The sequence below is a fragment of the Pseudorca crassidens genome, chromosome 17 (genome assembly GCF_039906515.1).
Source record: "Pseudorca crassidens isolate mPseCra1 chromosome 17, mPseCra1.hap1, whole genome shotgun sequence".
Taxonomy (NCBI): Eukaryota; Metazoa; Chordata; class Mammalia; order Artiodactyla; family Delphinidae; genus Pseudorca; species Pseudorca crassidens.
In genome coordinates this window covers 7300396-7324363 of record NC_090312.1, presented here as the reverse complement: position 1 = coordinate 7324363, position 23968 = coordinate 7300396, and the positions used below count along the sequence as shown (strand labels likewise).

Below are 23968 nucleotides of genomic sequence, written 5' to 3'. Positions count from 1 at the left end.
ATGATGGACTGTGGCGAGGAAACACATGCGGCTGCGGTTAGCGCGTGTGCTTGTGGTTTGCAGCTGCCCACACTGGCTCCTAAGTGCTGTCACATTGTGGCTAGTGCGGCGTTGTCATGGCAGTGGTGAGGGGAAGTGGGGGGCATTTTCTGTACTTTAGAACCTTTGAAGCTAATTAGTCTTTGGAACTAAAAGGTATAAAGTATGTGAATCAGATTCATACTCTGAATTTACATGATTCTGTCCCTCGCCATTATCAGGGCACCGTGCCACGAGGCCGTCGTGTCCAGGCGCCTGGCGCTGCCTCGCCCAGAGCCCGCTGCTCGCCCACTGGCTCCTGCGGGGCCGCGCTCACTCTCCCACATCCAGACCTCGGAGTGCTGGGGTCCAGTCGGGACCTGCCCATTCTCGTCCCTGGCCAGGGTTGTGAGGACTCTGTTTCTGGGCCAGTACAGGACATTTTAGATATATTACAGAGCACAAATGTACAATTCCAATCTGTTTGGATGTGAGATGACTTTGAACGTCCAGTATTTTGGAAGACAGTCGTGGATTGTGACTAAGAATGAGGCCTCTAGAATCAGATGGCTTAGGTTTAATTCTGTCTTGTCACTTCTACTTGCTGCCTCTATGCCTGGGGAAAGTAACTTAACCCTTCAGTACCTCAGTTTCCTCAGTGAGGTGAAATGTGGAATACTGTAAAACTTCAACCTTAAAGGACTGTTGTGAAGATAGGCTAACATACGTAAAGCTTTCATTACATGGTAGGTGGTAACATTCAATTAATGTCAGCTGCTATTATTGTTATTTTTACAATTTGTATTTGTCCAGCCCTGAGCTAACTGCTGGGGAGGTGACGATGAATAAGAAAGGAGCTACAGTCTACTAGAATATGCGCAGCATGATAAAAGCTGTGCACAGAAATACCCTCCCCCCATCCCAGTTATCTTCCTCACTTAGTTCACTTCTCTTCAGAGCCCTCCTTTACCTTCTGGCAACTGATACATTTACGATCTGTCTCTCCCTCCTAGAGTGTAAACTTGTAAACAGCATGTTGCCTACTTGTGGCTGTATCCTCAGCACCTGTAATGGTGACTGACACATAGTAGGTATTCAGTAAAAGATACAGGATGAATGAATGCCAAAAGTGCCCCGGGAGCCCTGATGAGAAAGCAGTGCATTAGTATGGATGGGACAAGGAAAACTACAGAGATGATACTTTTTACGTTGGGCGTTGAAGGGCGAGCAAGAGTTTGCCAGCTGTCTACAGGTACTGCAGAGAAGGGCATTGCAGCCAGAAGAGCAGGGGTTTAAAGATAGGAAAGTCTCTGGTGTGTTAATGAGAGGAATGACTCACACCTGTTGTCACATCGGATGCTCTGATGGGTAGTTTGCATGGAGATTATAGGAATTCATTTTCTGTTTGGTTACTTAGTTTTCAGTACTAAACTCTTCCTTTGCTTATTGTAGGAAATTGTTTTTGTAAGATTTCATATGGTAGCTTCATCTTTTCGGGTGAAGTTAATTTCTAGAGTATTAGCTATTCCTTAGTGATACAATCAAGCACAAATAGGACGAAGTAATGCTGGAGATGATGATGATGATGATGGCATTTGCAGGTCACTTTACAGTGCTTCTACCAAAGACTTTTACGTGTTACTTCACTAAGCCTCTCGATAGCATGGTGAGGTGTGCAAGATTGAGTAGCATCCTTGATCTGTATGTTTTCTTCATCTGCCTAGGCCTTTGAAATACATCCTTTTATTATTACCAGAGGCCTTAGCTCCTGAGTGCTATGTGTTGTCTTTGCTTCACCTTTGCAGTCCTGGACCCAGGCCCCCGGGGGTGAAGAGCAACGTGTCCCAGAAGCCTGGTCCATGTGCTCCATTTGGTGTCGCCCTAAACTTTCCAAGGGTGGGGATGCTCATGGTCCCGAGGGACTCCAGGGCTCATTGCCAGCATGTGGACCTTGAGTGTGAGAAGCAAGGCAAAAGAAGAGGTCAGTGAGACTGTGGCTGATGAGCCCAAGTCCCTCTCCAGTACCATTTATAATCCTTAATTTTTCTCTCCAGAGGCATCATCCCTTCCACAGAATGTGAGCTTTATGAGGGCAGGGTCTTTGTTATTCACTCCTGATGCCGAACGGTCAAAGCAGTGCTCGGTACATAGAAAATGCTCAGTAAACATTTTGGATGGATGAATAGTAAATGGGCGGTGGCCTCGTATTGTCTACCAGAAGTCCGTTTTGTTCCTGGCCCTTGTCTGAGCTCCTGTTAGTGGGTCAGGGGGAGATTGGGGAAGTCTAGACTCCTCCCAGAAATTAGAGGTTTGTTAGTAGTCAGGGCGGATGTTACCTCCATTTTCTGAGTGACAAGACGGAGGCTTAGAGAGGTTAAATAACTTGCCTTGGGTTATATGGTAGGCAGGTGGCAGAAACTACTCAAACACAGGTCCCTCCAAAGCAATTGAATGGCTTTCTCAGCTCCATTAGAAAGGAATAGTAATAGTTTATTATATAATATGTGCATATTTAGATATGTATGTCTTGTGTTTTGTCTCCCAGATGTTCCCAGTATATGAGCATATACTCATAATGACAATCATGTTTACCTGTGTAGCAAAACCCATTCTTGTACAGTGTATATTCATTTATAAGTTGGCGTGCTTAGTTGTGACAGAACTTGATTCGTGGAAATACTGTTATCAGATCTGATCAAACATCAATAATACTGCACAAAAATACTCATTTTCACAAGCATCTCTGATGAAAGACAGCAGTTTGATTCTTCTCTTTTATGTTCTCTCTTTTTCTAGAAGAGGGTAATTCGAGCTCATCTGTTTGGACAAAATGATTTTTCTCTTCTCTCTGGTATTTTGACCTTGAACCTTTAGACCTATGTAAGACAAATTTTCTTTCAATATTCTTTATGTTTCTCTTTAATTTTTCTCAATATTTTAAATTATTTAAATATTTTTATATAATGTCTGAGTATATTTATCATTTGACATCATTTGTCAGTGGTGGTTAATATATTTAACATTAACACTTAAGGTCCAACGGGGCATGTGATATGTCTCTTTCTGCTCACTGTTGATTTCCTAGCACATAGTGGGCTTCAAATGTTTGTGGAATAAATGACATTTGTGTTATAGATACAGAAACATTTTAGCATTTCCTCGTTACAGAGCACTTGTCACAGTCCTGATCCCTCCAGATGGGCCCCTTGTGTCTGGGAGAGACTGGGGTTCTTACTTGGAAAAGAGAAGCCATGGATCTGTATCTATACGTGGAGGGAAAGTGCCTTATAATCCAAGGCCAATGACTGTTTTGATGACCCCTCCAGCTCTGAAAAAGGACACGTCTACCCAGCGTCACTTACTTTTGACATATGTTGTCTACAGTTTGGGTTTGTAGCTTTTTACCGTAGAAAATTGACTACACTTTGTTAAGTGCAGTGTTCTGGTTCAAGAGGTGTTAGGCCTGCCCTTCCTCGCTCCACACCTACATGGATGTCTGATGGTGTAGTGCCCTTCTTGGAGCCCTGTGACCGCAGACAAATGACTTCCCTGCCCTGCTCTGCTTCCTCATCTTTAAAGTGGAGATAGGGGCTTCCCTGGTGGCTCAGTGGTTGAGAGTCCGCCTGCCGATGCAGGGGACGCGGGTTCGTGCCCCGGTCCGGGAGGATCCCACATGCCGCAGAGCGGCTGGGCCCGTGAGCCATGGCTGCTGACCCTGCGCGTCTGGAGCCTGTTCTCCTCAACGGGAGAGGCCACAACAGTGAGAGGCCCGCGTACCGCAAAAAAAAAAAAAAAAAAAAAAAAAAAGTAAAGTGGAGATAGTGGTGTCTAGCTTTCTCACCCCCATAGAGCTGTAGGTTGAGATAAACTGGAAAAATCTGAAAGGCTTGTAAGCTGCAACACAAAGCCGGAGTATTATCATTACTGCCATCACTGTTATTATTAGAGTTATTAAAACACAGGTGTGGGAGTCAACATCTTTTATATAATTAGGTTTGAAAAGATTAATAATATGAAAGTGAGTGACTAATACAATGCATTGTGCAGTCAGGTGTTAAGAGGAAAGCCAAGGAGCAGACTGAGGGTATGTTGTTTAGAAAAGGCTGTGTCACCGGAGCTTGAAATTCTGGACTTCACTGTCTGTCAACGTTAGTACTAGTGAATGATGGAGAATTGTTCTTTATTTTTTTTAATTGGATTTTTAAAAAAACCACTTCTTTGTTTAACACCTTTAGGTTTAAATGCAGATTGTTAAAACAGGCAGTGACAATAATAGCATTGAAAAATGGCGATTAGCATTTGACTCTATGTGTCCGATATTTATTTAGTATATGTTATATGCCACTTGGTACACATACTTTTTTTTTTTTTTTTTGCGGTACGCGGGCGTCTCTCTGCTGTGGCCTCTCCCGTTGCAGAACACAGGCTCCGGACGTGCAGCCTCAGCGGCCATGGCTCACGGGCCCAGGCGCTCCGCGGCATGTGGGATCTTCCCGGACCGGGCCACGAACTCGTGTCCCCTGCATCGGCAGGCGGACTCTCAACCACTGCGCCACCAGGGAAGCCCCACATACTTATTTTGAACGACATTTTAGAACCAAATAATTATTTTTAAATTAATGTTTTTAAATTTCTCAGTTTTAATTTACAATATGGTAAATACTGATAGATTGTAACACATAAACAAAAAGTTCTCTGGGCTTCTTAAAATTTTGTATGAGTCTTAAGTCGAAAGGGCTCCTGAGACTGAAACGCTGGAAAACTCTTGGGTTTGTGAGATCATGGTTCACATCTACAATAATGCTTTGTACTTTTGCAGGGAAATGTAGAAAACTTTGTTCCATGAGTAAAGTGTTTCTTGACCAGTAGCTATTAACACGTTGTTTGATGTTGTTATGGTTGTCTATTTAGTAACTGGTTACTCTATAAACTGCTATTCTAATGTGATAAAGTAGACTGTTCTTAAAATTCTTTTGCACATTTGAGAATTTTGATAACAGGAAAAGTCACTAATTTTTTAAGGATATGTTTTAGTACCTACTGTATACTTTCCCTACCCACAATCACCAATTTATGATTATTTGACAAGCATATAGATTGGTAACCAGATAAATAAGCCTCAAGACTGGAAGTAGCAAATGAAATGCTGATAACCATTTGCCAAAAGTCAGGGATTTCTATGATGCAGTCATACGATGTAATGGATACAGGAGCACTTTGAGTAGTAGATTAGGCTGAACAAATATATGGGATTATTAGCACTACACTTGTGGGTTGTAATACTTTGCTCCATTTTATATTTTTTCACCTGAACTTTTTGTATCTTAAAGCAAAATGCATTTTTCATTTACTTTTTGACAGCAATTAAAATACTTGTGTATCTGTTGAACTAATCCAGTTAGAGAAAGCTCTATGTATGGAGAAAGAGTTAAGCATCAAAGAAAACAGGAAGCAAAAAGGGAATATTGGTTATTTCTTGTATATGGTAGAGCTCGAGATTAATTTGTTTGCATATGTATATCTAATTGTTCTAGCACAACTTGTTGAAATGACTATCCTTTCTCTACTGAATTGTCTTTGAATCTTTTTCAAAAATCAGTTAACCATATGTATGGCTTACCTAGTGTACATGTAGGACGCTGTTCTTTTGTTCTGTATGGCTTTCCTTGAGCCAACACCACAACTGTATTACTTACTGGAGCGTCATACTAAGTTGCTGAAATCAAATGAGTCCTTCAACTTGTTCTTTTTCAGAATTTTCTTCCCTATACTTATAAGAACCTTATACATGCAAGGTGCTTTGAACATGCATATACACTTTAAAATCAGCTTTTATCAATTTCTACAAGAAAGTTTACTGGTCTTTGACAGGGAATTACATTAAATTTATAAATCAGTATTGGGAGAATTGACATCTTAACAATATTGAGTCTTCTGATCCATGGACATGATTCTGTCTTAATTTATTCAGATCTTTAAAAATTTCTACTAGCAATGTTTTGTAGTTTTTAATGTATAGGTTTTACTCATATTTTGTTCACCTTATCCCTCAGTATTTCATACTTTTTGATGCTAATGAAATGTTATTTTTGAAGTTTCTTTTTTTTTTTTAACACATGTGCTCTTAGAAATATTGTTGATTGTTGTGTAGTACTTATATCCAGCAATTTTGCTAAATTCACTTGTTACTTCTGGTGGCTTTGTTGTAGATTCCTTGGGATTTTCTAGATTATTTTTTCTTTAAATAAAGGTACTTTTCCTTTTCCAATCTGAATTATTTTAATTTTCTTCTCTTAATTGTGCTGGCTCTGTCCATCCATGTCAGTAAGTAGATGTTCCTGGTTATGGGGGAGAATGTTACAGTCTTTTAATTGTGATGTTATCTGTAGATTTTTCATAGATGTTCTTTATCAGATTGAGAAAGTTTCATTTTATTCGTATTTGCTGAGAGTTTTTATCATAATGAAGGTTTAATATTTTTAAATGCCTTTTCAACATTTATTCAGATGATCGATCACAAGGTTTTTCTTTTGTAGCCTGTTAATGTAGTGAATAACATTGAATAACTTTCAAATGTTAAATAAGCCACTTACCTTCTTGGGACGATCCATACTTGGTGATCTTGTCTACTCTTGTTTAGATATTGCTAAATTCAATTTGTTAATATTTTGTTAAGGACTGTTTCATCCTTGTTCAGGAGGGATATTGAGATATAGTTTTCTTTTCTTCTAAAATCTTTGTCTCACTTTTATATTAGGCTAATGAGATGATTTTGGAAGTGTTCACCTCTTCTCTCTATTCTGGAAGAGTTTTTTTAGAATTGGTGGTATTATTTATGCCTTATGCGTTTGGTCGAATTCACCAGTGAAGCCATCTGGGCCTGGGGTTTTCTTTGAGAAAATTTTGTAAGCTGTGAATTCAGTTTCTTTAATAGATAGAGGCTTATTCGTGTTGTCTTTTTCTTCTTGAGTGATCTTTGGTAGTTTGTGTCTTTTAAGGAAATTGTCCATTTCATCTGAAATATCCAATTTATTAATATAAAACTGTTGGGTAATAATTGTAGGATCTGTGGTGATGTCACTGTTATTACTGATGTTAGTAGTTATGTCTTCACTCTTTTTCTCGGTCACTTTGGCTAGGGGCTTATCAATTTTATTGAGCTTTTCAAAGAACTAGCTTTTGGTTTTGTTGATTTTTTTTCTCTATAGTTTTATGTTTGGAATTTTACTGATACCAGCTCTTTAGGATTAGTACATGATATCAGTCAGAAAGGCGGTATTGTCTCCTTGCTGAATTTGGGCCGATAAACAGCAGTTATACTCCCTTTTCTTTATGGTGTTGGTGGGTCCTTTGTGATTCCGTATTTTCCCTTATATTGTAACATGACTTTGCCTTTACAAGTCTTGTTTGTTTTACCAGGGTTGAATTCCTTAAGGTGAGGGGTTGTTTCATTAAGCTCTGTTTCCCTGGCTGGAGCACAGACCTGGCACCTGGGCAGTCACTGTAGCGGGATGAATGGGCAACTGAACATGTGAGTGATGGGGAGAAGGGCCGTGTGCGAAAAGCCTATTTTTGCCTCTAGGGAGGTGATTAAGAGAATTTGGGGAATGAGTCACTGTGATACAGAAGTAGTTACTTGTGTTTTAAGTGCAGATGTGTGGTATTTTTAATATTTTAGAATGTATAGTTTAAGCAAGTAAATATTCCTTTTGAAATGTAAATATGTGCTATGGAGAATTGTGTTCCTTCCTAGGGAAATAAAAGTAGACTCTGCAGAGAAGCTAAGGGCCAGGTTGGGGACAGAGCTGGCAATCTCCAACTGAGGGGTGCATTTAACCACTGATCTCTATTAGCAGGAATTGGAGGAAAACTGCAGGGAAATGGAAAGGTCAAGCTGAAAAAGAAAAAAAGCTCCTCAAGAAGATAGATCAAAGGAATTGAAGGAAACTCTTCAGAAGCATTTTTTAAAACAAGTACCAGGGTTTAAAAAAAAGTAAATGTCTGCCATGTTGAACTTGGCAGAGGCGAGTTCATACTGCAGCCAGGGACTGCGGGGGGAATAGTCCCCAACTTCACACCCGCACACCCTGATAGATACGTGTGTTATCTCAGGCCGTGTCATACGCCACCCCAAACTTAAAGTGGTTTAGAACAGCGTGTTGTGGACTCGCACAGTTGTGTGAGTGGCGGGGTTTGGCCGAACAGCTCTCCCGTGGAGCGTCTCATGTCGTGGCAGGTAGAGTGGCTGGGCTGCGGTCATCTGAAGGCTGGACATCCAGGTGCTTCCCTCCCGCAGCTGGCAGGCGACGCCAGCTGTTGGTGGCTGGGACCTCAGCTGAGAGCTTAGCCCGAGTTGTCGGCCATCTAGCCTACTTACAGCCTCGCCGTGCGTGGCTCGGGCTTCTTAGAGCTCCGGACGGGATTGCCAGAGGGAGTGTGAGCGCTTCAAGAGGCCGGGCAGGACCTGCAGTGCTCCTTACAACTAGACTGGGAGGTCCCGGGGTGCCACTTCTGCTGCATTCCGTTGGTTGACTAAGTCACTGAAGTGAGCCCAGATTGAAGAGGAACGAATTAGCCCCCCATCTCCCCATGGGGGTAGTAGCAGAGATACCGCGGTCATCTGCGTTATTTGAACTGGGATGAGCACAAACAAGGTTTCAGCATTTTACAGGACACGCTGCTCTCTAGAGCACACAGCACGGTCCAGTTAGGGTTTTCCTCCTTCACTCCCATACTTAGCTCTGAGCGCCCTTTGGGGGCTTCAGAAAATCGGTTGTGCTGTCACCAGTGGATGTGGCAGAAGTGTTCCATATGTCCTAATGGTCGATTTGTAAGGGTATTTCTGAGAGGACAGTATTTCTCAAGACCTTAGCAGCAACCCTTCTGCATGCCTTTTCCTCGTCTTTGTTGCTACATTTTAATGGCTGTTTTGGAGGCTTTCAAGGTTTGTAAATGTTTGCTTTCTGCATGAATTCAACCTTATTACCTTCAGTATAAGCATCTTGTGGTCTGTTACTAATAGGAAGCAACATATGTGAAAGCTCCTTTCTTGGGCTGGGAGAGGGAATGAAAGGCACACATCCTGTAAGTTTATTAGGCCAAGTCTGTACAGATGAAGTGACCCATCGGAAGAAACTGATGATGTTTTAATGGAAACGCATATGAAAGCAACAGTCATTAACATCTGCTGTGTGTCAGATACTGTGCTTAGTAGTTGTTTTTCCCCCCAAATAGTAGGTATTCCTTTATACACTGAACTTATTTTTTTCAATAATCATGAAAAGTAGGTAGTATTTTCTCTATTTTTAAAAGTGAGTAAAGTTGTAAACAAGTGAATAACTAACTTACCTGAGGTCATGAGGGTAGAAATTGGCCATTCATTTTGTACTATCCTATCCAACTCCTCAAAAATATATTATTATTCTGTTAGTAATCAGGTCATTGTCAGATGATTTACACGTGATGGTAAATCCACAGACTCACCATGGCACCGTGAAACTGTGTACCTTTTCTTTATGCTGCGCTGTGGTTTGCGGTTTCATTCTTAGGCTAATGTGTTCATTTAAGGATATTTCATGTCTCTATGAAGGGAATGAATGGGCTTCAAGATGTTCACAAACTCAAAGATGAAAAAAACCTGGTTGTGTTGTATCCATATTGTATTGCTCTGCGGCACTGAAGCCGTAGTACATAAAACACGCTTTCTTTGGGAGTTTTGGGGGGATGATAAAGAGAGCTTTTGGTCATTAAGAAATGTCTCAGCAGCCATCTCCTAAGTGGTTCATCCGCCCTACGGAGTTGTTCCTCCCTGGCAGACCCTCCTCTCTAGGGCGGCCAGAGTGATCTCCTAACATCCAGACCTGAGCATATAATTCTTGTGCTGAAAACCTCTCAGCAAGTCTTAACTTGCCTGTCCATCGCTGACCCTGCAGCGGTCTCAACTGAGCTTTTGGGCTTGTCTTTCACAGCCTGTGGACCCCCAGCCAGAACACTCATCGCCTTTGCTGTAATTGTCTCCCTGATGCCTGCCTTCCCTGCTCTGCCTTAAGTTTCGGGATCACCGAATCTCTGTCTTGTTTCTGGAAGAACTCCGCAGCCAGCAGAGCCCCTGGCATGCAACAGGCATTCCATACATAGGTGAATGGAAATGGTTTTGAGGGAGTAGGTAACGATTATACTTGTTTTCTTCCGCTGTTGTTTGTTTTGAATATAAGTACACATGTATTAATCATTTCTTCATTTAGTCGTCTAAAATTCATTGAGCACTTATTCTGAGGTGTAGAGGGTATGGAAGAGGTAAGAAAGACATTATTAACCTGTCCCCAGGTGCAGGGTCTGGAGCTGGGAGAAGACACGCTACTGGGAGTGCCATCACAGCAGGGGCTCCGGCGCACCTGTTTCCCTCTGTGCCCGACGGGCCAGGGTATTTGAAAGAATCCTCATTATCATAAACTTGGGGTACTTCTGTTTCAGAGTGGTTCTGTTCGTTGTGCTTTACTCTTAGAATTGGCTTGCTTTTCCTATTTCTCTTACCCTACAACCCACAGGTCAGTTTTGGTGCCTATTCTAGCAGGCGGGCACCTGACTGTGCTGGAAGAAAGAGTTGGAAGATGGCAAAGAGCTTTGTGTTTGGGAAGGGTCGATATTTACAGTGTCTTTTTTTGGGGGGGGAGGGGTATCACCTTAGATGTGCCTAAATGAAATATAATAGCAATATAAATAGTAAGTATCTACTGCCTGTCGGGCGTTGTTTACATTTGTTTTCTGTTTTAGTTGCGCACCACAGTGTGCATATTAGACATTATTATCTACATTTTGCCAATTAAAAGACAGACTGTCAGAGATTGAGTAATTTGACCACAGTCATGCAGCCTTCTGTGTTGGAGATATAATTCAAGTCCACTTAACGCTTATTGTTAAGTTGATTTTTCTACTGATCCACTTTCTTGCTATTAAAATTCCTGAATTCTTGGCTATTTATGTATGTGTTTATCTATACAAAAAGGAAATTGCAGTTCTTATCTCTAACTTTGTCTTTCATTATAATTTCCCGTTTCTGAAGATACAAAATTTTAGATACAGGATATGGCCAGCAGGTCATCTTTTTGTTATGGCATAGTGTCTACACATCTTAGTTTTTAAAAAGTATTAATTTTTACTCCAGAGACACATCAGAGTGCCTTAAACTCATTTATCTTACTTACTTTCTCTTCCTGAGTTTTTAACCTTGCCTGGCGGGAGGAGATTTACTCTGGATTTTATTTGATCAAAGAGACTTTTTATATTAGGTGGCAAGGAAAAAATATTTTTTAAATAGTTTCCTTTTATCTTGTTCTCCTCCCATGCTAGAGTTCTTTTTCTTTTTCTTTTTTTTAACATCTTTATTGGAGTATAATTGCTTTACAATGGTGTGTTAGTTTCTGCTATATAACAAAGTGAATCAGCTGTACATATACGTATATCCCCATATCTCCTCCCTCTTGTGTCTCCCTCCCACCCTAACCCTATCCCACCCCTCTAGGTGGTCACAAAGCACGAAGCTGATCTCCCTGTGCTATGCGGCTGCTTCCCACTAGCTATCTGTTTTACACTTGGTAGTATATATAAGTCCATGCCACTCTCTCACTTCGTCCCAGCTTACCCTTCCCCCTCCTCGTGTCCTCAAGTCCATTCTCTACGTCTGCGTCTTTATTCCTGTCCTAGTCCTAGGTTCTTCAGAACCTTTTTTCTTTTTTTTTTTTTAGATTCCATGTATATGTGTTAGCATACGGTATTTGTTTTTCTCTTTCTGACTTACTTCACTCTGTATGACAGTCTCTTGGTCCATCCACCTCACTACAAATAACTCAGTTTTGTTTCTTTTTACGGCTGAGTAATATTCCATTGTATATATGTGCCACCTCTTCTTTATCCATTCATCTGTCAGTGGACACTTAGGTTGCTTCCATGTCCTGGCTATTGTAAATAGAGCTCACGCTAGAGTTCTTATCCCCTTTATGCTGCCAAAAAGTTAAATGAAAAAGAATTGTTACACTTAAAGTTTACCTTTGTTAGTTCTATGATAGAATTAAGACTATCATTTAATGGCTACAATGACTTTCAGGATTTTTTAATAGAAAATCATATTCTCATACTTAATGATACTATATCTCTTTTATTACTATATCATTGATCCTAAAAAACCACTGCAGCTAAGGCAGGTGAGACTTAGCCTCAGGAACACGAACAAAGGGCTCCGTAAAGGTGTGATTCCTTGGCATTCAGACTTTTGAAAGCCCATGTATAATATCAGTCATGATTCTTGGCATTGTTGGTTCTTGTTTCACGCAAAGTTTTTTTCTTTTAACATGTTTTTTCTATGACTTGTAAAAATCATTTCTGGAAGAATCAGGTGTAGCAATTGAGCAAGAAGCTTAAAAGGTATCAGAGAATGTTTAGGAGATCTGAATGCGTTTGAAGGAAATAGGCATGAATTCAACAGATTTAAGCTAGAAGTAGATTAGAGGAAAAGAAAAATGAAGTCACACGTTTTTACCCATCCTTCAGTACGATTTGTATCTGTTTTACCAGTTAGTTATAGCTTATCATGTTTACCAGACATGTCGCTTATCACTCCTTTTCTTCCTGTCGTGTAGAAAAGTTGTAGTGTAGGGATTTTTTGGTTGTTCTCTCAGAGATGTTATATAACAGAATTTTCTTTAATATCTTATTTTTTAGTCTCAGAGTAAAATGACCTTGTATTTACAAGAAGGCATTGCGGGTGCTATTGTGTAGTAATTCTCACTTTTTTCGGTGTTCCGCCCACGGCCTCAGGTTTAACGTATAATGTGTGAGTTTTTTCACTGAAATTCATACCAGCACATCTTGCACTTTTTGCATGAATTATTGAAGTTTGAAAATTTGCTTCACTCTTCTGATGTAGGTAGTTACAAGGGCCTGTAGAGGGTCTGAAGACCCACATTTTCTTTATCATGTTTTTTCATTCCTGTGCAGCTTTTATGGGACATCTTTGTTTGTGAAAGTAGCTTAACCTTAGCGCAAACAGCTGCGGACACTAAAGCACCAGTTCCGACACAGTCGCCGTGGGGCGCTGCCGTCCGAGGCCGCTTCTCTTCTTCTGGACCGTGAAGGCCTTCCTGCTCTTGCCCCGTGTCAGTGCCTCCCGAGGCTCCAGTCCTGACAGGAGGGCTGCTCACCCAGCAGAGCGCTGGGAGTCTGTCTGCAGTCTCCCCGCCTTCTCAGCCGCATCACCAGGTGCTCCCGCCTTTGCACCGCGTGGGTTTGTTGCACTCCGTTGCTCGGTGGCTTTGCAGACATCACCACGGCCCTGTGTGCACGGGGCGGCTCGTGCGCCCCCCTGCGTAGGGCTCCCCTGCACGGAGCCAGGCCCGTTCGTTCAGGGCCAGCTGAGGGACCGCCTGTCCAGAAGTTCCCCTTGATCTGCTGACCTGGAAGTGTTTACTGTATCCTTTAAGTTTTGTAATACTTCATTTGTACTTAAAATGTAAACTTCACACTGTGAGTAGCCACGTGTAGGCTTTCCTGGAGTATGTATTTCCTGAGAGTAGAGTCGGTATCATTGTGTTACACAGTAGCGTGCCCAGCGCTTACTGAGCCTGGCGGCCTGGCTCCAGAGTCCGTGTGCGCTTGTCCAGCTGCTGCCCACGGACGGTAGGTGTTTGCTAGGGAGCGCAGCTGGCATGTTGTCCGCACTCAGGAACTGGTTGTTGAATGACCAAGAAGTGTCCGAACTTCGTGGCACCTCTTTCTGCTGTCACAGGCCTTTTCACGTCCTGTCTAGTGTTTAGCTGTATTCTAGATCTGTGTTGGGGTGGCTTCTAGCCACTTGGGGCTATTTACATTTAAATTTTAATTCATTCACTCATTACAATGAAACAAAAGTGAACATTCAGTTCTCCAGCCACACAGCTGCACCTCGGGTGCTCGGGAGCCGTTTCCACCCTCACAGAGGTTCCCCCAGGACCGCGCTGGTCCAGGTGGGTCTGACTCCCGTCTGAGTGGTCCCTGCGCACATGTGGAATGACTGTGTGCTGTGCTTCTAGCCTAGGAGTCACGTGGCAGACCAGTGTCCTGTGTCAGAGTCATCCCAGAAGCACAGTTTTCTGCACACCTTGTGCAAATGCACGGCTCTGTGAGCTGTAGCAGGGAAGGTGTCCTTTACCCAGCACACCACCCTCACTGCTCTGCGGAGGGAGCAGATCTGCTTTTCCTACAGAGCCCTGAGTTTAGAGAGCCGGCCGAGCCCTGAAGGGCAAAGGGAAGGTCTAACCTGCCAGCCCTCTGTTAACTGCAGTTGGAAAGCTTCCCTGTAAGGACCGATGGCCCTGCAGCTTGCTTACTTATCCCACTTAGAGGGACCCTCCCTCCCACACAGGAATCACCTCGGGGCCCTTGCTGTGTGGTCCCACTGATGTTTGCGTAGCTCTTTCCGGTGGTCTCAATTTCCACCTCAACTATGTGAGGTAATAGGGAGTCCTCATTTGACAGGCAATGAAACTGAGTTTCAGAGAGAGGATAAGCAACTCACCCAAGTGAATCCTAAGCAAGGAGTGAGTTAGGACAGAGGACTTAAGGCCCTCCGACCTCATGTTCAGAGAGCTCCTGATTTGACCGTTGGTGCCCAGACCCTGCCCAGGGGCGGCACGACCACGAGTGACCAGATTTCTCACTACAAGAGGATCTAGATGACTGTGACTATGATTTCTTCTGATGATCTTTGCTTTAATTATATTAATATTTAAATTTTCATTAAATTTGTATTAGCCTTCTCTTCATATATGCCTCCGCTTGAATTAATATACAGAAATCTGGAGTGTGCAGGAGGCGAGAATTCGTTGTGTGTGGCGTCGAGGCAGGGCACTTGAGGTGTATCATCAATCCCTGCAACTCCAGACGTAGGTCTCAGTATCCCTAATTGATAGTCCAGGGGACTGAGAGCCCGCTGACTCGCTTAGTTTTTTCCCAGTGTCATAGTGTAAGTAAGTGCTGGTCTGTGATTTGAACCCATGTTTTTATTACTTCAAGTCTCACTAAATTAAGCTCTTCTTTCCATATCATCATTAAATTATACACTCTCAATGCAGGTGTCAAAGAGCTAGACAGTCGTGCTTGTCTGCAGGCTGTGGGTTAATGGGCTGCTCTGGGAGTGCCATGAGCAAAAACAGGTGAGAGAATAACTCGATTAAGCATTCACTTCGGGCTATTTTTGAACTCTCCTCTGAGCAGCTTAATTTTACATTCATTTTATGCTCATGTTTTGGCTTCATTTGTTCCCAAGCTTGAGATCATGGAATTTAAAGGACTTGGCTGGTTGTAGCATTTGTATGTAATACCTGTAATGCAGTTTCTTTGTCAGAGGCATAATTAACAATATGATTTGTACATCTCCTGCCTTCTGGTATTCACAGTACCAGACTTAATTAGTTTGTAAACTTAATTAGTTCTTGGAATAGCAAATGTTTTGAAGATGATAAACACTTTCCCTCTGAATAATGTGTTGAATGGTTATATATTCGTGCAAGTTTACTCTATACGTCTCAAATTAGGGTGCCGATAGGTCTGCTTCTCAAGGTAAACATCACGTGCAGTTGCCTAGTCCCAGATTACATTGTCTTCCTGTGCTTTTCACAAGGGAAGTCAGAGATGTAGCTCAGATAATTCAGCCTCCAGGATATTCATTACATTACCCTGAATGGAGACCGTCTATGCTAATGTCATTACGTAGGTGCCGTTTTCCCACACGCTGATGATCATGGTGGTATATGCTGCAGGGGGAGTGGGGAGTAACAGGCACACCACTCCCACAGTACTTGAGTTACCTCCTGTTCTCAGCTCTCCAAGATGTGGCTGAGACCCAGGAAGCAAGCGAGGAAGCGCTCTCAGCAGGTGAAAGAGATGCTGCCCAGGAAGGCCTTCTTACCATTCATAAATCACTGGTCTGAAAATGTTTATTGGGTTTCCAAGTAATAATGAACTAGAAGCATCAAATTAGAAGGTGCTGATGCCATTAGATTAGTGATGTCCACCCCCCAGACTTGGGGATAGGTCACACAAACCTGGGTTTCCCCCCATTTTTACACACGCAGAAAGGAGGGCTCAGCGAAGCTAGTGACTTGCCAGAGACTCTCCTGTGGTCAGGCTGGGGCTGCCCCCCGACCCCTGTGTCCTCCTCACCACTTCACTGCCTGCCTGGTTTGTGGCTGATGGGGGCCCAGCGTGGTGCCTGGCACATAGTACTGAGACGTCCAGCCTGTGGAGTCCAGGGACTCTCCACTGTACTTCCAGGAGCTTACCAAGGTGGTGTGTCCGTCAGCATCTAGTCAGGTGAACAGGAATCACAGCAGGCATTGCAACAAAGGAGATTTAATATAGAGGATTGGTTAGGGAGGTGCTAGAAGACTGAAAAAGCAAATGAGGAATACTGAAGTAACAGAAATAGTAACACAGGCTGTGCCGCGAGCCAGCACCATCAGGGCTGGAGACACAAAGAGAAGACACGTAGGAGGAAGTGTTCTGTGGAGCTGGGACCAAGGCCCGTTGAGTCTGGCTACTCAGGAGCTTGTAAAGGGACCTCAGAGGGCTGGGACTCGGGCCTCTGAGGAGAGGGTCCTGGCTTACTGAGGAGATGCAGAGAATGTGGGGGAAATGTGGAAATCAGTCATGCCAGAATTTGGAAGCCCTGTTCTGTATGCTGCCAGGAACCTGGAGCAAAACGGAAGGGATGGTGCCCCTGCCTCCCTCCTCTGGCACCCCTGATGCAGAAGCTATAGGGAAGCGCCGGCAGCGGAGAAACGGGGCTGGTAGATTCCCTGCCCAGCCTTCCCGATGGTGTGTATGGAGCTGAGATGATAGCTTAGTAACTGGCATAGATGGTTTGCTTATGGAAATGAAAGATAGATGACTTCCGTTTTGCTTAATTTGAACCTTGGGTGTTCTTAAAAGTTCATCAAGTCTTACTGGGCCTTTCCGTGAAGAATATCATCATTCATTCTCACTCAACAAATATTTTTTGAATGCATGTTATATTAATGATGAAGAGCCAGGTACTGGGCATGTGATGATTAATAACACAGTGTTATTTGTATAAGAGCTAGCCAGTGAGACAGATGACAGGGACGTGTGTAAATCTCAGGGTCGAGAGGAACCTTCAAGTTCAGCTTGCCATCAGGCATTTGAATCCTCTCTAGAACATTCCTGCCAAGTGAGTCCAGCCTGTGCTGGTCAGGCCTCTATAGATGAACTTAAAATCTCTTCAGGGTAGCTAGTTCCCTCTTCAGAAAATGCTGTTTTTAGAATCTTCGTCTCTAAAATGAGTGGTAGCTCCTTTCTCTATCTCTGCCTTTTAGTTTTAATTCTATGCCACTGGCCTTCTTACCGACCAAATCTAATCTCTCTTTTGTATGACATGCAGAAATAATTGTATATAAGTTAATGATTCTCTCCTGAATCATTTATCCTTTAGGATAAGCATTTCAGTTATTTCAGTTGTTTTTTTTAGATAGTACTTTTCAATTTTTCCCATTATTTCCTCCCTTATAGAGCCTTTTAGACTTCTTTTTTTCCTCTAATCATCCTCCTCCTGTCATCCCCCTTCCCCGATGAAATAGTGATACTTTACATGTACTGTATATCTGATTATGTATGGGGACCATTTGGTGAGCCAGTAACCATTGTTGCTGTGAAAATTGGTAGATTCTTGAAAGTCTAGGGGAACACTTCTCTGGATTCCTGTCCATGTTATTAGTCTCTGTGTTCTCATCTTAGTTTGTTACTCGTTCATAGAGTAGATCAATAAATTATCCCACCTCTGTGTTTTAAGAAAAGAGAATAGAGGACAGTCAGACATTAACCTAACATGCTAGTTGTTAGTTTTAGTCAAAGTAATGCTCTGTATTTATCCTTTGATTGTGTCTCATTTACCTGGGTAGGCCATGCAGTGCAGTTCTGTGAAGTTAAAAGTTATCTGTATTTTCAGCCTTAAAATAGATGGCCCAGTTGTCAGTAGATTTGACAGGTGGAACCCACTAGAGTGCATGATTGCTTAACCAGATACTTCATGGTTGAAGGACAAAATGAAGACAGAAGAATGCTGTTTACTGGCCTCAGTGTAGTTATCTTTCTGTAAGACCCTAGATGATTTTAATGTACAGCTTGGTCTAGAATGTGGAGATCTGTATGTAACTTGACAAATCCCTTTAAGAAAACCCCCAGTGGGAATGTCCACCGTGGAGAGATAGCATCTGACTCATAAGGAGAAGGAAAATATGAAATGTGACTGGAGAATGACCTAGTACAGGTAACACATCCTGGCTTTAAATTGATGTGGGAAGGTGTCCTCATTTTCAATACTTGTATGTATCTGTGTAGAGATATATCCTGTCCTCAGAGGCTGTGACTATTAAATAGTGTGTACAGCTGGATTGTTTATCAGTGTTTTAACTTTCTATGATGATTAAATCTAAGTGACAAAATATGTTTCTGCTGTAATTGTATTTTGTTTTTAAAAAGTGTTTTATGCTTGTTCGGCAGTTTTTAGTTAGCTTAGAAGAGCATTGAGTTGTGAGGGAAATATAGTATTCTAGGCATCTTGTATGTTTTTGTGTTTTTTTTTTGTGGTACGCGGGCCTCTCACTGTTGTGGCCTCTCCCGTTGCGGAGCACAGGCTCCGGATGCCCAGGCCCAGCGGCCATGGCTCACGGGCCCTGCCGCTCCGCGGCATGTGGGATCCTCCCGGACCGGGACACGAACCCGTGTCCCCTGCATTGGCAGGCGGACTCTCAAGCACTGCGCCACCAGGGAAGCCCTCTTGTATGTTTTGTACTAATATTAAGCTGCATTTTTTTTTTAGTGACGTTTATTATTCTAGCATATCTCTCATGATTTCGTCAATATGCCTTTTAAACAGCATCAGAGTCAGTGTTCTTGGGGATCTGGTTGTAATCCTTGATCATGCTATTTATTTTTAGAATTATTTTTATAAAGGTGAACCTGTAAGTAATCATTATATGAAGAAATAGGATTTCATGTCTTAAGGATTATTTTCCCCCAATTATTCTAACTCTTTGCTGCATAAATAGAGACTGGCTATGATTCTGAAACTGACCTAAAAATGTAGAGCCAAAGCATGATCGTATCCTACTTTGAATTTATTTTGAACAGTCTGTCACACCCATAGAGTTTGTATTATTGTATATCTAACCAATAGAAAATATTCATTGGTAATCTTATTAGATATGAAAGTAAAGGAGAGCAAAATGCTTGTATTATATGGCTGTTATAGAATATCATTAGTACAGTCATATTTCTATCTCAAAGTGTGATAATGCCTGCGGGATAAATGAGAAAGACATTGACTCTTCACACAAAGGAAATGGGTTTTATAATGAGTGCAGTCTGAACAGAACTAATCTCTTTCTTGGATCACTACTTCACCTAATCATAAAACCTTTTTTTAATTCAAGTCCTTGCAGGGCTCTAATTGGTGACCTCTGGAGCCTGATAATTGTTTAAGATAGCTGGTCTTTTGCAGTATACTTAATGATGTTTGCAATTAAAAGTGAGAAATGTGGTTTAACCCTTAGGCAGGTAAAACTAAACAGTAGATTTTCCTTTTCTTGTCTTTAGTAGTTAATCCCATTCCTCCTCCCAATAGTTACTGACTTAAGTCATTATTGACTTCAATTAACCTGATCTATTGTTGTCTTCATTTAGTCTGTGGGTTTACCGAATCTTCATTTGACAAATGCATTGGGATACATTAAGAATAATCCTGGGCTTCCCTGGTGGTGCAGTAGTTAAGAATCCGCCTGCCAACTCAGGGGACATGGGTTCGAGCCCTGGCCCGGGAAGATCGCACATGCCGCGGAGCAACCAAGCCCCTTCGCCACAACTACTGACCCTGCGGCTGTGCTCTAGAGCCTGCGGGCCACAACTGCTGAAGCCCACGGGCCTAGATCCCGTGCTCCGCAACAAGATAAGCCACCGCAGTGAGAGGCCCGCGCACCGCAATGAAGAGTAACCCCTGCTCGCCACAACTAGAGAAAACCCATGCTCAGCAATGAAGACACAATGCAGCCAAAAATAAATAAAATAAAATTAAAAAAGAGTAATCCTGAATCTTTTGGAATTGGTCAGTTTGTGTTGGCAAGAACTCCTAGCCTTTTCTTTCTCTGTTGTCTAGGTTCATCTTTCTGCCTTTTTTGGGTGATTTAAGTAGAAGCTGAGACATTTCTTTGCAACCAGTTTCAATAAATGCTTATTTCAGAACTTTCCTTACTACCAGATGAAAGTGAATCAAGAGAGAAATTTGCCAGTGTTAACCATTAGGACTGGTAAAACTGGGGGACCCCGAGCCCTGATCTTTTGTTGTGCCTAGAAGCACCCTGGAAATTAGTTTGCGCTGTTGTACTTTTATTATGTCTTCGTCTTCCTCTGTTGCTCCTGTTACGTTTCTCAGTAAACAGCGGGTATTCAGTGAATGCAGTTGACTGACTATTCCTATAAAATTCTGTTCGTATATTGGAGGTGGAATTTAATCTATTATGTTACCTGTTGGCTCAGGAGGTTTTGTTTTGTTTTGAAGTGTCGACAGAAATTAATCAGTCAATCTGAAATTTTATTTGAGCCAAATTGAGGGTTATAACCCAGGAACAACCTCTCAGAAAGTTCTGGGAACTGTTCTGCCGGTTCAGGCTCCAGAGGTCACGTATATAAACCAAAGCACAGTTATATACGTGTTTGAGACAGAGGGCTGTATTCTAAATGATGTATTATTGACAGTTTACACAATCCAGATCTCAGCTTACAAAGCAGGTAGTGGGCCATGGGTCAGCGTGACCCCTTACAAGATTCAGAAGGAAGGGTATCTTTTAAGGAGTTGTCCTGTGGATTCTAGAATGTTGCTCCTCATGGTTGAGCAGGTATTTCTGCCAGTGGGGAGGTTTGGTTGATGCCTAATGCAGTTCCACAATGCACAGTAGAGGGGAGAGAGGAGGCCAAAGGGCAGAGAAAACTTTTTATGTTTCAAGTTTTCTTTTCTTGCCATAAAACATGAATTTTATTTCACAGAAGCCAGTTGTGAGTATTTTGAGGGAGAAGCAAACCTTTTGAGAGTCAGAGAATCCTGCAGTCAGACTTTAGCTCTGCCACTTACTAGGTGTACAGGAGAAAAGGGGGTGGTAATTCCTGTCCCAGCGCTCTGAGAAGTTCTGTGGCCTTCGTGTGTGCAACCAGGGTAGTGTCTAGAATACTGTAATTGTTCAACTTGTTAGATTCCTTCTACCAATTTTGAGGAACATCTCACCTCTGATTTACATTCCTTGGTGTTTATGGTTTTAAAATTATAAAAACCCTTTGCGGGCTTCCCTGGTGGTGCAGTGGCTGAGAATCTGCCTGCTAATGCAGGGGACACGGGTTCGAGCCCTGGTCTGGGAGGATCCCACATGCCGCGGAGCAACTGGGCCCGTGAGCCACAACTACTGAGCCTGCGCGTCCAGAGCCTGTGCTCCGCAACAAGAGAGGCCGCGATAGGGAGGGGCCCGCGCACTGCGATGAAGAGTGGCCCCCGCTTGCCGCAACTAGAGAAAGCCCTCGCACAGAAACGAAGACCCAGCACAACAAAAAATAAATTAATTAAAAAAAAAAATCCTTAAGCTTTCCCATTGCCATTACTAATAAGGCTCAAACTCTCTTAAAAAAACACACACACACACACAAAAACCTTTGCAATCAGAAGTTTATTTTGAAAATTGTTAGACTTTAGTACCAAAATCCAGTGACCTCCTCATTTCTGAAGGTCTTTGAGTCTTTCCCCTTGTTTAGATGATAAATTTACATTTCACTGGGGCATTGAATGATCAACATGTCTTATCTTTGTATTTTTTTTTCTGCCATGATGCCTTTTTTTTGGTGAATGACTGCATATATTTAAGGGGATGAAAAGGGGCCAGTACACTGGAAGCATGTTTTTTCTCTTAAAAATAATTTGATAAAATTTGTTATAATAATTCTGAGTAGTGCTCAGAGTTTTTTAGTTAACCTTGATTTGAATTTGTAGAATCATATTGCTTTCACAAATTCTTCTTGAAATCCGTTCTACAGTGAGATACATGTAAATCAGTCATCACAATTTAGGCTTTGTATTGAGTAAACAAGAATAACCTGTATTTGCATTATGTGTTATAGTTTTCAAAGCACTTTGATAAACATCATTTCTTTTGATACTTGTAATAACTAACTTGGTTAGTTTCCCCCAAAACTAAGTAATAATCCAAAGAATTTTTTCTCACTCAAAATCAAGATCCCTTTACTACAGTGATACTAAGAAACTGGAGGGGAGCATGGCTTTAGGAATCAGATACACTGGGGTTGGAATCCTAGATCCGGGCCTGCTCTGGGATCTTAGCTAAATCACTGGATTCTGTAAGCAGCTGTTTCCTTTCTGTAAAATGAAGATTACATCTACTCTGCTGCATGGTTACAAGGATTAAATACCTGGACAATAGTTAGTAAATAAATTCCAGCTGCCAGTATTATTGTTATATTCTTGTTAATTATCCATGATGGGTAGAATTACAGTTGACTATTGAACAACATGGGTTTGGACTGTGCAGGTCCGCTTTTTACCCAGATTTTTAAAGAATAGAAAATAATGGTTTTCTCCGCAGGTGCGGAACCGTGGATACAGAGGAACTGTGGATACGGAGGGCCAACTATAAGTTACATACGGAGTTTGGACTGTGGGGAGGATCAGCGCCCTCGACCCCTCCTTGTTCTAGGGTCAGCTGTAATTCCCTCCTCTCTCCCTCCCTCCTTATCAATCTTCCTTTTCCTCTGTGGAGGAATTTGACTGTCATTTCCTTGTGTGTATGTTTTAATCTTATGCCTTGTGTATGTATTTAAGGAGACTTTGCGTACAACTATTAACACTGTCTTGTCTTCATAAAAAGAGGTTTACTTCCAAGCATTTTAGTATTTAAAGTATTGACTGTTTTTTGCTCCCCGGATGGTATATTTTTGTGTATTTATGATGAGCTTATTCTTACCAGATAGTGATATGCATCTCTATTCTGCTGTGCCGTTTATTTCTGTTTATGGAAGATTATTTGCAAGATCATGAGCTGTATGAATCAGTCTAGTCTGGGCAGGTTTTAGTGTACTCAACTCTGGTTTGAATCTAATTGGTGTTCTGTTAGGTTTGGTTTGCTTAAATAAAATAATTCCGTTGTGAAAACATTTGTCATGTTGGAGGTTAAGGAATATCTTTTCTGACCAGAAGGCATAATAACATTTTAGTAATCTGTCAAACAGAATTTACAATGGCTGTGAACACTATATATATTTTAAGATCATTTTAAATCCTCCAACTAGGCTCTTGTATTATTTTGAAATAGCTGTCTGAATGTGGAGCATGTAGGTATTATCATTCTGCTTATGTGGACTTCTTGTTTCATTATAGATCCAGGCTAACCCCTGTCCTTTAGTAAGTTCACACATAGTTAAGGTCCTTGGGAAAGGGCGGGGGGCAGCTTTTGACCATGTTACTGTCTGCCCTAGTAGTTAATTGTGCAGGCTGATTTGCATTATTTATACTTATCTGAACCTTTCATGAATTTTTATTACATAGCTTTTAAACAGCTAATGAAACAGGCTTTAACGTTAGCTGAATCTTAGCGTGAATCCTGCCTTGGTACTTATGAACTGTCCAACCTTTGGCAAGCTTCGAACCCATTTGAATCCTCAGGGTCTTATTCTGTAAAATGAAGGTGATAGATCATAAGTTCATTAGAATAAAGAGAGACCTTAAGTCAAACATGCAGCCCTTAACCTGGTGAACCATTGTCAACAAAGTCATGATAATTATTATTTACTTAGTACTGTCGTAATAAGTGATCTCTAAAATGATTTTCGTTACTTTTCAGTATTTTGCTGT

General features: G+C 41.9%; 1 protein-coding gene across 16 annotated transcripts in view; it reads left to right on the top strand.

The window, feature by feature from the left end:
- KHDRBS3 (KH RNA binding domain containing, signal transduction associated 3) overlaps positions 1-23968 on the top strand; it is a 200581-nt gene that overhangs the window by 35528 nt on the left and 141085 nt on the right. The gene's annotated exons all lie outside the window — the stretch shown is intronic.